The sequence below is a fragment of the Rousettus aegyptiacus genome, unplaced genomic scaffold, assembly GCF_014176215.1.
Source record: "Rousettus aegyptiacus isolate mRouAeg1 unplaced genomic scaffold, mRouAeg1.p scaffold_m13_p_2, whole genome shotgun sequence".
NCBI lineage: Eukaryota > Metazoa > Chordata > Mammalia > Chiroptera > Pteropodidae > Rousettus > Rousettus aegyptiacus.
Genome location: NW_023416295.1, coordinates 10,533,742 through 10,546,663, shown reverse-complemented (window position 1 = coordinate 10,546,663; position 12,922 = coordinate 10,533,742). Strand labels below are relative to the sequence as shown.

The 12,922-nt window shown below is 50.0% G+C and overlaps 1 protein-coding gene across 3 annotated transcripts in view; it reads right to left on the bottom strand.

Annotated features, from left to right (window-relative positions):
• SERPINE2 (serpin family E member 2) overlaps positions 1–12,377 on the bottom strand; it is a 55,577-nt gene extending 43,200 nt beyond the window's left edge. For 2 of the 3 annotated variants that reach the window (XM_036236987.1, XM_036236989.1), the window contains exon 1: positions 11,681–11,818. The gene's annotated coding sequence lies outside the window, so the exon portion shown is untranslated. Of the gene's footprint in view, positions 1–11,680; positions 11,819–12,357 lie in introns of those variants that run through there. The other variant, XM_036236988.1, reaches the window with a different exon arrangement.
• Positions 12,378–12,922: the final 545 nt, after the last annotated feature.

The window sequence follows — 12,922 nt, the reverse complement described above, 5'->3', positions numbered from 1 at the left end:
GCTGTATGCAAGCGGAAAATAACCTCCCGTCAGATTTGAGCCGTGGCACATGTTTGGGATTATTCGTTACAGCAACTACCGCTACCTTAACCCATACAACAGTCACCGTTTGGCAATTGTGAAGTCATGAAGTCATGCATAATTACCGAATCTATATTCAATTTCCGCGCCTTTTTCAAAAAATCTTTTTTTTTTTTTTTTTATCACGCAACCTCTAATATGTGTTCCCCACCTATTTTCAACCAGACTCACAAGTCTCGTCCATCCAGTGTTCTGGTAAACTCGGATAATAAACCAATCAAGACCTTTGTAAAATGGAAGATTTTGTAAGGACACTAATATAGGGCAACTCCCTCTTTCCCTGAGGGAGAATTTTGGGAACATTTTTTCACTTCTTATTCATGTATACAGTTTTTAAACTAGGATTCTCTCTTTTCACATAGGAAATTCTACATTTTAGTGCCTTTTAATGACTCATTAAGACGTCGCTCAGGCACCATCTCGGCCTGCATGTCTGACCCAAAAGAGAGCAGGCCTTACGGCCATTTCATACCCTCCAATGTCTTACAGTCTCGTGTCTAATCAAAGTCAAAGCTACATGCGAGCAACGCTTCCCGCCTTTCCCAAGGTGGCCACTAAAACTTTCATCATCTGTTTTTAGGGGTTCTAATCTCTCTCCTGGGAAGGAGCTATCTCCTTGTGTGTAGCCATAGGGAGCACGTGAGAGACTGAACGACTGACCCAGTATTATCGACACCAGTCAGTAAATAACTATTCTACAAAACTTAGGGCAAAAAAGGGTTTTGTGGAGAAGAACGTGAAAGGAAACGATATAAGCACTGCGTTACCCACGAGCGTTATCTGGACCGTCGTGCCCACGAGCGACGCACCCACGCTGCACACTGTGCACAGACTTGCCTCTTGCACACGCGACCGTTAGTAGTGACGGACATTCCGGGAAGGACTACGCGTAAATGGGTGTAGTTTTAGGAGCGCTGAGCCTCCGGGATGCCTGGAAAGTGGGCGTTCCGGCCCTCACGTCACGCGGGAGAAAGTCAAGACCCAGAGGCCGTCCATCACTCATGTGGCCTTGGGCCGCAAGGACGCAAGGTGGCAACGTCTAAAGCGCTCTCATGGCCCACGGCTCGCGCTGGCCCCCGGGACTGCTCAGTCGTCCAGGTCACACACTGTCCCCCGGGAGTCCTTGCCCAGCATGAGGGAGGGGAGGGGACAGTCAGGCAGCTTCTCGAGGAGTCAGTGTACACCAACGACGCCAGTCGGACCCCCGAGCACCTTGTTCGTAGCACTCACGTTGGCAGCGGGCAGTTGACCAGAGGAGTACTGAGAGTCAGGGCGACAGTTCTGCTCCAGCGCAGGAATAACTGATCACCATGATGGTAATAAAAGCAAGCCGATTCTGAGGCACTACCACTGCGTTCAGAACCTCCGCAGACAATGCCCCGCTAGCTGCCTCCCCCGCTACAGTGTGCCACTCTTCTGGACTGTCTGGAACCGTAACGGCACCACGGACATGCCCTTTCTACCTAAAGAGGTAAGGTCGCGAAGGTCAATCTGTTTTGTGGATACTTCTGTGTCCCTCAGAGCACCTGCTACAGAGTAAGTGCTCGAAGACTAGCTCTTAAACCAAATGCCACCCAGATACAACGGAACCACCATCCTCTACTCTCTGAAGTCCTGGTGGGCCAGATTCATCCAGAGTAAGTGCTGGGGGATCTCTCTGCTCTCTGGGAATAACCCTCTTTGAGATTCCGGGAGTGGACAACCTAGGGGAATAGGGACATGAATCACCCAAGGGGCTCTAAGAAACAGTCGGTAATTGTTCCCAAGTCAGCGAGGTAGTCTAGGTGATGGCAGTTCTGTGACCAAATTATACCCAGTCCTGGCATCTGGAGAGGCGACAAGTGACAGGAGCGGAGCCGTGATCTCTCAATCTGCCACCGCCCTGACCTTGCCAAGTGACCCAGGTCACTGTACTCCCTATTTCCTGTCTGTGAAACGGTAATGGTCCTGTCTTTCTGTGCGAGTAGGTAACACCTTCATGTCCATTTCCTGGCTTTGGATTGGAGCACAGAAAGGGAAGTGTTTTGCGGCCACAAAACCACGGATCATAGAGCCGGGGTTTGCGCCCCGGTTTGTTTGACTCCCAGATCCAGCTTTTGTGCACCGATGTTCCAACTTCTCATCCGCGGGCCCCCCATCACTGCTCTGCCACCACTGTTTAGTCTCAGAATCAAAAATCTCCGCCACCGAGACAGAGACCTGGAATGAGTATCTCATGGAAGGGGGAACCGCAGCCGGGTGCTCCAGACACCTAATCTCAGTTTTCTCACCTGTAAATTAGGACTAATCTCCACCTTACTAGGGCCGTTAGGATTCAACAAGATTATAGACAGAGTCTGCTCAACAGTACTTGACACACTGATGATCCATGATCTTTCATTTCCTTCTGCCCTTTTGAGCAGCTGTGGAATAATAATAAGATAGACCAAGACATCCTTGAAGGTTCTTCGCAAGGCAGATAGGACACACACATTAAATAAAATACAAGATGGAGAATAAGACCAAAACATAATTTTGCTGTCGTACATGTAAAAAATATACCTACCTGCTCAAAGAACTTTTCAGCTAATAAGTCATACACACGCATAGGAACAACCGTGGTGTAAGGACTTGCTGAATTAATTCACATTAGTATGATTAGCACTTTGATATTCATAATTTACCACCTTGCTGCACAAGAATAGGTTTGCTATGAATACTTCAGCATCTCTGACCAATCCTACGAATTGCTATTTCAATTAACATGCCATTAAGAAATGAACGCATAAGATAATACGAGTCTATCAGTAAATTAATTTCAGAGAGAAAACCCACATCTTCAGAAAGAAATCTCTCTTTATAGTTAAGTCATTCACACAGAATCTCCCTGGCATCTCTCATCCCATGGTCCAAGCAACAATTCAGGTGTGGGCATCCACTGAGTGCTGTATAAAATCCCAAATGAATATTTGCCAGTAAAATTCTAAAACGTCATGTTAATGGCAGCAGAGAATACATTTCCTATCCAGGAGTGTTGGCTGAGGTTAATCCAACATTCACAGAACTCTTCTGTATATTGAGGGAATCAAATCATAATTAAACAACCACGTGTTTTAAATACATTCAGCATGTGTTTAAGATGCTTATTTCTGGGTACCTGGACATCAATGGATACAGTGAGAACGACTCTTTCACAGTCTGAAAAACAATAACCAAAGGAGAAGATGCCATACTCGCAAAGACTGAAATGTTAAACCAAACAGATTGTTTCCTACTCCATAGACATTTACTCTTTCTTCCTAACTCACATAAGAAAGAAAAAGCGCCTAGCCTGACATGTGCCCCTAGCAAGACCTCCTGGTAACCCTGCTGTTTACATTTCCTCATACAGCTGGAGTAAGAGGGAGTCTGTTTCACGCATGGGCCATCCTTTGCTCCACAGCCAGTCCTGGAAGAGCTGGAAGCCTGCGGGAAGGACGGACGACCGGCTGCTCACCGGGAGCACTGCCAACTGAGAGGGTTACAGGAAAGGGGTCTGGACGCGAAGCATGCCAACACACAGAGAAAGTCACTCATTCGCCAAGGGCAAAGACACAGTGAAAACGAGTCCTGGAGGAGTTAAAAGTTCACCTCGACTACTGTGAACGCCGCCACCACCTCGTGCCCTGGAAGTCAGCTCCATTCTAGCTAGCCCTGTGCTCAGCACCTATAGTAGACTCTCCACTTCACCCTCACAAGACTTAAGACATGGTTACCTTAATATCCAACTCACAAGTGAAAAAAATTCAGGCTTGGAAAAGTTTAGCAAATTGTCTATGGTCTCCTGGCCCCCAGATAGTAAGTGATAGAATCTAGAATCAGACCAAAGCACACTGGCCTCCAAACCTCCTGTCCTCCTAATCACTACAGTATACTAAGGAAGGGAGGCGAAGGGGGGTGAGGAGAACATGTACTATTTAGATGTGACAAATTTTGAAATAAAGGTAGCTATTAAAAAAAAAAGAACTATAAAAACTATAAAAAAGAAAAGTGAAATCTTAATATTCTAGGCTAAGTCTCCATACATTTGAGTTCGGTTAAGCATCTTTTCTTGTCACACCTTTGGTCATGTTGAGTTTTATCCAGCTCACTCTAAGTTATTCCCTTGAACTCTGGGTAAATGAACTCTACCTTTTCAATCAAAAGGTCAGTACTTATTTTTGAGTTTGAGACTCAGAAAAAGAAAGTGTCTAAGGAACAGACCGGGGGAGAAGGGGTCAAAGGCATAAAAACATTCAAACATAACAAAAATATTAGCCTCTTTCCATCTCATGTGATTTGGCTGTGTAACTGAAGGATATCATATAGTAAAATGAGAAGATGGTCTTTTGAAAGGAGGCATATTATTTGACAGGAATTTCTTCTTGAGAAGTTATGCATTTATAACGATGGGACATAAATCCTTGAAAATTTATGGTATTAGCTCACAGTTCACACACATTTACAGACCTGGGTTCAGGCTCTAGCACTGACACACATGTATGAACGTGGCTGTATGTATGACTGTGGACACTTCGGCTGCTTTATACTCGTCTTTCCCAACTTTACAAGTGAGAATGACATTAGTTTCTGTCCCACAGGAAGGCCTAAGGCTGGAGGAGATAAGACACGGCTTCTGTCTACTGAAAAGAAATACTAATGGCAGTTGGGGTAACTTGCCTGTCCAGCAATGCTCCCTCCCTTCCTGACCACAGGCTTGAACATGTGACTCAGACTCTGACCAATCATAATATCCCGTTCTGCTGACCACAGTCATTGGGCCAGGGAAAGGCACATGACCCAAACTGAGCCAATCGGAGTACTTCCCTAGGATTTTTTCCAGGTGGAACTGGCAGGGAGCCCCTTTTCCCCCTTTGATCATAAGGCTACAGGAAGGTAAGCTTGAATCTCCCTATAGTCATGGTCCTTGAATAACTACGACTTTCAGAGACAAGTAACCTCGAGAAAGAAAAGAGAACCCCAAGGCCTTGAGTCTCTAGTTCTAGTCATCTCCAGGGCCAGAGGCATCTCCACCATGCCTCAGGGCCACAATGTAAGCCAACAGTTCCCCCATCGCATGCCATGTTTTTGTGTTAGTTATTTTGATTTGGATTTTTGTACTTGTAACCAAAAGAAAATGCAGTAGTTAATAGCTCATATAATCTAAACAGCAATCAACCCTCAAAAATAATTTCTTCCTAAGTGGATTCCTTGTTTTAAAAGTGAAAAAAAAAAAATCGGTGAAGAAAATACTGCCATTATTTACATAACATTTTCTTAAAAGAAAAAAAGAAAAATCTATTTTCATTTACAATCAGCTTACTCATTTTGAGTGGACTTAGTATTTGCTGTTAAACCAACCTCTCACATACCCACAGCCACTTTCGAGATTTGGTTCATAAAAATCTAGACTAAAAACAAGTGGTTATTTTTTCTATAGCTATATTAGTTGACGATAAATGAAGAGGAAAGCGCTGATGCTATTTTTGGTATGTTCTTAAGAGAAATTCCCCAGGTGACCAGCGTTCTCACTGTGGGGGGATGGGAGAAAATACAAAAATAAAGTATGTTTACCAAGACCTGCGGTCACTACAAGAAATACTTTCTGCCTTTTCAAAGGATTTTTTCCCCCCGTACACTAAACTCTTTTCCACATTATCCTTCTCCCAAGAATTAACGGATAGACATAGAAAGGCACAGTGGATTTCAATTCTGGAATTACCTTCTGAAGCAAAGGGCGAAGTCTGAGGTCAAACTGGAACAAGAGCATGGGGTGTTCCTGATCTAACCTTGAATGAGGGCACATCCACCTCAACCTCTGAAGGAATTCAAGGATGAAATAGGGGACGTGTTTGTCAAAATGCACGAATGGAATTACACACAGAGAATTACTTGGGCTCGGTGGCCATCCACAAGCACAAGAAGCCCCAGAAGGAACGCCAACGTCTCTGGACTGGGCTTACGTCCAGACCTGGAAATCTAACATTGAAATAAGGGGAGAATCATTGACTGTGTAAATAGGCTTGGCCTGTTGAGGGAAAGGTGGCATTTCTCAAAAGAGAATGAAAATCATACTAACCTTTCAGTGTTCTTAGACAAACTGTGAACTTACAGGTGACAGATAACTTAAAAATGTGGTTCATTGCATTTGACGCCATTCCACACGTAAGGGTACCTTTTTTTAAAACCCGACATTGATATTTCGGATCAGACAGGTAATCTATTCATGAGGAAAGGTAGTTTTGGAAAGGAGAGATGGTACATTTATGGAGATAATGACTTACAAAGAAGAACCAAGTATATGGGACACAATTTATTTAATCTTTTTATAAATCCCTCCCAACGGGGAATATAAACCTAATCTCCGTGTTGGCTTTCAATGCTATTTCTGAGCACTGAAGAGCCAAGCTGAATGGTTTCATAGGTTTAAAAGAAAAGGAGAGAGAGAAGAATTCATCTACACAAACATAAAACAATATATTTTTTAAAATTTTCCTCTAGACCTGATATGAGAAAGCCGGATCAGAAAGGTAAATAAGTCAACAAGTTACAGATTTGTTTTTAATAAGGCACGTTTGGGAATCGTGATTTCAACAAACCCACTGTACAGACAAGGAAATCAAGTTCTCGATAGTCAACTGCACAAATCATTGCAAGCACAGCCCAGACCTTCTCCCAACCCAGGCTCCTTTTCCCCAAACTTGGCTGAAGACATTAGCCAAAACCTACCATGGCAAAAAAAAAAAAAAAAAAAGTCAGCAAGAGGGCATGCATTGCCATCACTCAGATGGTTAATGGAAATAACCCAGAAAGCATTCTCCCACCTTGTACAAACCATGAAATGCAGAGCACAGCTCAGCCCAGGGACCTCAAAGAAGACAGAACCAAGCCAGAAAGGTTCAGACGAGGATAACCAACGTGAGCACAGGCACAGAGCACTTCTGTGTTAGACTTCTGCTTTCTCCTTCTGCTTCTTCCTAAGTAATGTGCCACCTCAGAAGACATGGTTGGCCAAATATATATACTTTTTTTAATATGAAGATACATGAAATGCATACGTACTAGAACCAGGGGTGGCATGCTGGGGAGCGAAGTCCCCTGGAAACAAGTATTTTTTTTTTTAAGAAAATGCTCGGTAAACATAAAAAAAAAAAATAGGGATACGGTTTCGTTCAGACAGACATTATTAACTGCCTTGGGTCATGCGCCATTGCTGGCGCAAATGAAACGAAAACCCAGGCGTGTCTGCGCGACACGTAAGAACCTGGCGGGGAAAGCATGTAGCGGTAACACAGTGACGGCCATCAGAGGCGTCCACGGGGCCGGGTGGATGTACGTGCGCACGCGCCGCACATGTGCCCCGGAGGGCTGGGGACAGTGATTTTCAAGGAAGGACTTTTTGGAATAAGCGATGCTGGGGTCTGATTCTTGAAGAAGAGGGAAGTCACGCAGACGATGAATGCATGCAGAAAACGGAGAAGAGGAATTCCAGGCAGAGGTTCAGCAGGAGGGAAGGCAAGGAGGAGCGGGGCCGCGCCGCCGCCGTGCGGGGAGCCTGCCGGTTTCGCAAGGAAAGGAAGTGTGGGGGCAGGGCGGTGGGAAGAGGTGGAAGAAAGCTTAGACGCGCCGTCAGGTCACTGCAGATGGCCAGCAGCCTGGGGAGTCGCTGAGGAAGACAGCAGAGCACCGTGGAATGTGGAATGTTCCCTGGCTGCGCGATGATGAGTTCTGGGCCAGGACTGTCCACGGGCAGCCCAGTGCCTTTGGGAACACACTGTCTGGCTCTGAGCACCGTGTGTTAAATGGGGGCCTGCCACGTTTCAAGGGCCGAGGGCTCGTGGGGCAGCCTACTGTACCTCCCAACGTACAGCCTCCTCTCTGCTGCGTGGGACGTTTCTTCTCAGGGAGGTTGTAAGGATGCGGGAAAGTGGGGAGGTCTACGGACGTGGTCTGAAAATGGCAGAGACTGCATCTCGACACAGGTGAGATTCACCTGTGAACCCTCAGCATCAGATTCACCTACTAACCGCCCTCCTTACAGAAGTTCAAAAGCATTTGCAGAAACTTGGGTACGACACTATATAAAGACAAGAGAGAGCTCACCTTTCGGTCCGAGATCCCTAACCTGTGACACAACACAACCACTCCTTCAGGGTCAGAGTTTGTCCCAAAGGCAAGAGGGAGGCACTGGGCTTCTATCAGGAGGGACACAAGCAGATTTGGATTTGAGGGGCAGGAGGAGAGTCTCCCAGCAATAACGTGGACGATGGCTGAAAGGGGTCCAAACCGAGGTGCAAGAAAAGGGTACGAACCGCGGCCTCCTGCCTGGGGGTGAGCCATTGGGGAATCCCAGGCATCACGGAATCCTAGCCGACGGTCTCCCAGCCTACCGTCGCTCGCTCAGAGCCCACGGGAGCCAGGAAGCTACCGTGCATGAGGACCACGGACCCAGGGGGAGCCAGAAAGCAAGCAACCTCCAGCGTAGCTGGGTACTGGGGAGCCCGTGCCAGCGAAATGCTGTCACATGGGAACGCAGGCCTCATGTTCCAGAGAAGCTATAAATCCAAGTGACATCTTAATGTTTCTAAATATAACTCGATTTTTGTGTACTTTGTCCAGGCCAACAACACATCTGCCAGCTGGAAATGACACACTGGCCATCATCTCGCCAGCTCTGGACTCTAAAGCATGGCAGGGCCAGTGCGACTCCGGCAGAGGTTTCCAGGATTTCGCAGCGCGGAGCAACAATAGGACTTGGCAACCGTCTGGATGTGGGCAGTGCCGCAAGAGCCTGGCATTACCGTGGGGTTCCAGCTTTAGCACTTGGTGAATGGTAGCGCCACCACACACACAACAAAGGGGGGGGGGACAAATTTTGGCTAAGCGTGAAACAAGTATGGGGTGGACGATGAGAAATAAAACCACTTACTGTGGGGTTTTTGCCTAAAGGGCACAGATAAGCCCACCAGACTGTAGGTAATCAGCTGGAGAGACCAATCTGGGACTCACGTGGTACTTGGTGATAGTTGGAGTGGTGGGCACATTGGCACCCAGAGACTCTACTGAGCAGAAGAGGTATAAGGACAGAGCCCCAGGCCACCCCAGGAGGCTGTGGAGATGCCAGGGAGGCAGAAGGAAAAGCAGGAGGGAAGGAAATAAGTACCAGAAAGAAAGGAAGGGTCCACATCCGGTGCTGCAGAGGCCTGGAGCACATCCGCAGGGTCACCGTTCAGGAACTGTGGGGTCTCGTACTTTGGGGAGACTCTGGCCAGCTCGCAGAGAGCTCAGAAGGACGGGAAGACGGGGAAGGGTTAACTCACTGAAGAAGCCTGAGGAAGCATTAAGTCATTTAAGAAGCCCAGAGGGATACAGTGGACACAGTGGTTGCTGGAGATGAGGTGGGGATGGCAAGATAAGGGGGGCGGGGGGGGGGGGGTGACGGGGCTTTAAAAATGCTCTTAAGAAAGAAAAGAGTTCACAGAGAGATGTTAGGCACTGCCACAGGGAGGCCTCCTCTCCGACCTTCTCCGAGTCCCTCGCCCCCAACTTGATTTTCCTCCTACTCTTCTACCCGACTCATGTTTTCTCGTCATACATTTTATCATAGCATAATCAGGTTTGCTTTCGGTCTGCTTCCTCCCACAAAAGCAACTGTTCCAAGAGAGCAGGGACCTGCTGTATTTACCATACATTAGGGTCTGGACACAGTAGATGCTGAAGGAGATTTCTCGGATGGCTGGATACATTCAGGAGAGTCTGTAGGAGGGGGGTGGCGTGGGACATAGAGAGATTTTGATCCAGTGGCCCCTCCTTACTGTGCAGAGCGGGCCATGAAGTCACCTGCCAAACGGGGGGGGGGGGGGGAAGAGATCTCTTGTGTTGAAGAAGAGTCGCAGTGGGAATACCAGTCTGCAACCTGGAAGGAAGGAGCTTGTGGTTCGGAGACCCTGAAATGCTAAAGCTTCTTATTTCAACAGTTGAGCATTTCTGGCCGAGGGCAAGACTTAGATGTCAAGACTCCGTAGCCAGAGTGGGTAGAGGACCCTGGATTTGAGATGGGCGAGGATGGAAAGCATCCCCCTCGCGGACGCTGGGACTAGAGAGGAAAGCCCAGGAGCCGAAGTCTGCCATGCCCTGGAGAACGACCTCATGGAGGTACAGCCGAGACCTAGCTAAGGCACCATCTCGTTCCCAAACTCTGCCACCTCAAACAATCCCCTGTGTCTGGAACTGAAAATTGGTGTCCTTTTCAGACTGACTCATTTTTGTTCTTTTAAAATTACACTAATGTGTGAAGTTCGTGAAGGTAGAAATTTTCTGTATTCGTTTTTTTTTTTTTAAAGAATAAAGGACAAATGACACCTCGATGACCTTCGATAATTGCCCTGCACTGTATGATAGTTTCAAACATTGTTTTAATAAAGAATCAAACTTATGGGTTAAAAGAAACCTTAGATTATTTAGGCTAGCACCTTCATTTGCATAGCTGAAGAATTTCTGCCAAAATAACGCAAACAGCACGTAATTACTGATTTAGGCATGCAAGTAGTGTTGAAAGTATCTTTGATTTCAGAAGTGCACTTTAGATAGACAAATTAGTAATGCTTACATTTCTTCCAGTTATCTGTTTTCAACTTTCGATATAAAAATCTCCAAAGTACGAAATGATCACGTAAATTGTTCCTGAACAGTACAGAGAAGCAAACTGCCTCCTGGCTTGAAAGAGGAAGTCAAACCTTCAAACACCTTTTTATGTAGATGCCAAATATGAAAAGGTTCTCTGCAGAGTAGTCAAAGCAAGACACAGCGGCATCTGAGATTTCTCAGGAGAGACACACATGAAGATTATTTTTCATTCATTAAAACACGAAAACCGTCAATAGCATCTTCCCTAATACCTGAAGGTAAAGTGCTGTCTTATGTAATAGGAGCCTTCCGTCCTCACTCAGTTTGTAGGCAAAATACCCAATTATGCCCAGAATTGGAGTACTTTCACTTTACCTGTAGTCACTCATCAGCACTGCAATTTCCATTCCTACAGAAGATGAAAATAGCAAAGACCTGCTGCATACAGTTAAATCGGTTTCCAGAGGCCAATTTAAGGGCTCTCACCCAAACCACCGGGCGCTCCCACCCTGCCCAGGCACCGGGAACAAGTAAGAGTCCGTCTTTCCCTGTAGGGCGGCGTACACGCAAAATACTGGGTAGAGGACGGCCGCGAGTACCTGGGTACCCTCAGGTTCGGGGCCAAGGGCGCCAGCTAGGTCGGACCGGCGGAAGCCACGCGGGCCCCAGGATCGCAGCTGCGGGCACACCTGGACGCCCCGGCCCCTCCTCGCCCTGCCCGGGTCCCACCCGCGTTCCCGGGCACGGGAGCCGGGCGCGCACGCAGCCTCGGCCGCCGCAGCCCGAAAGCGGCTGAGAAAGTTCCTGCGCCCCGACGCCGGCGCCCCCGGGCCCCGCTCGCCCCGCAGCCCCCCGCCCAGGCGCGAGGTGGCGGCGGGGCGCGGGCGGCGCGCGGAGCGACCGTCCCCCGCGCAGGGGCAGCGCCCGCCGCGCCCCTCCCGCGCCCGGGCGCCCGGGGCGCGCAGCCGGTACTCACCGCGCCTCGCTTCGGATCCCCCGCGGGCAGCCGCGGGGCGCAGCGCGGCCCGAGCCGAGCCGGGCGGCGGCGGGGCGCGGAGTCGCGGGCGGGAGCGCGGCGGCGGCGGCGGCGGCGGCGGCGGCGGCTGGGAGGGTCGCAGAGGCGCGAGACGGCGGCGCCCGCAGACTCCGCGCAGCCCGAGCAGCCCGTCCACCCACGAGAGCTCGGCGGCGGCGGCGGCGGCGACAGGGGCTTTATCGGCGCCCGCGCGGCCCCCGCCCCTTCCCGCCGCCCCCGCCCCCGGCCCGCCCCGCCCCGCCTTCCCGCCGCCTCCTTTGTGTGCCAGCGGCGGCCGCGTCCCCGCGCCCGCACGCCGGGGCGCCCCCACCCCGGCCGCCTCCTCGCCGGCGCTGCCCCTGAGCGGTCCCCGTCGCGGGGCTGCGCCCGGAAAGCGACGGGAGACGCGCCGACCCCGAGGTGCGGCGCCGGCCCGGGCGGAGCTGCACGTGGGTCGCCGGGATCGAGTGCGGGTGGGGGGAGGAGGGACCCCGGGGCTCGCGGCGCGTGTCTGGAGCGCCGGGCGAGTCGTCTTGGCTGTCCCCTGGGAGAACCAGAGGCGCGCCCTGGGACAGTGCCCGCCCGTCCGGGTGATGGAGATGACGGCGATAGCGCGCGGCCGGGGAGGGGCAGCTCACCCTTGGAGGTGCTTCGCAGGGCGCCCCAGAGCCTGCTCCTCCGGCCACCGCGACAGAGGAACGGCAGCTGGTCGCCGTAGGCAGGAGGCAGACAAGGGAATCCTGTAAACTGGAGTCCTGGCTGCGGTGACAGAATGAGGTACCCGCAGAGTGCTCGGAATGCAGCCCTTCGCCGCCGGGAGCTACCGCCGATGGGACCCGAGTTTGTGCGCAGCCGGCAGGCGCAGACCCGTGGGGCCAGCGGCAAAGTACCGTCCGGCCCTTAGCCCTACGACCCAGCTCGCCCGTGGTCAGTCCTCCTTTGCGTCGGCTTAGGTTCGTGGAAATCCAACTTAATGCCATAATTTATGTTGCCTTTAGACAGTGCAGAGCCCTCACCAGCAGGCTCAGGGCCCCAGCTGTGAGACAGAAATGTGGGAAATTGAAGGCACAGCCTTGAATTAAGGTTGCATCCACTGATTAGAGCGACTTGCAACCTACAACAGGCGTGTAGGCGACCATGCTAGACCGTGTGTGAGTGCGTTGGGGTGAGAAAGTCGCTGTTAAGTGTAAAATCTGGGCTAGC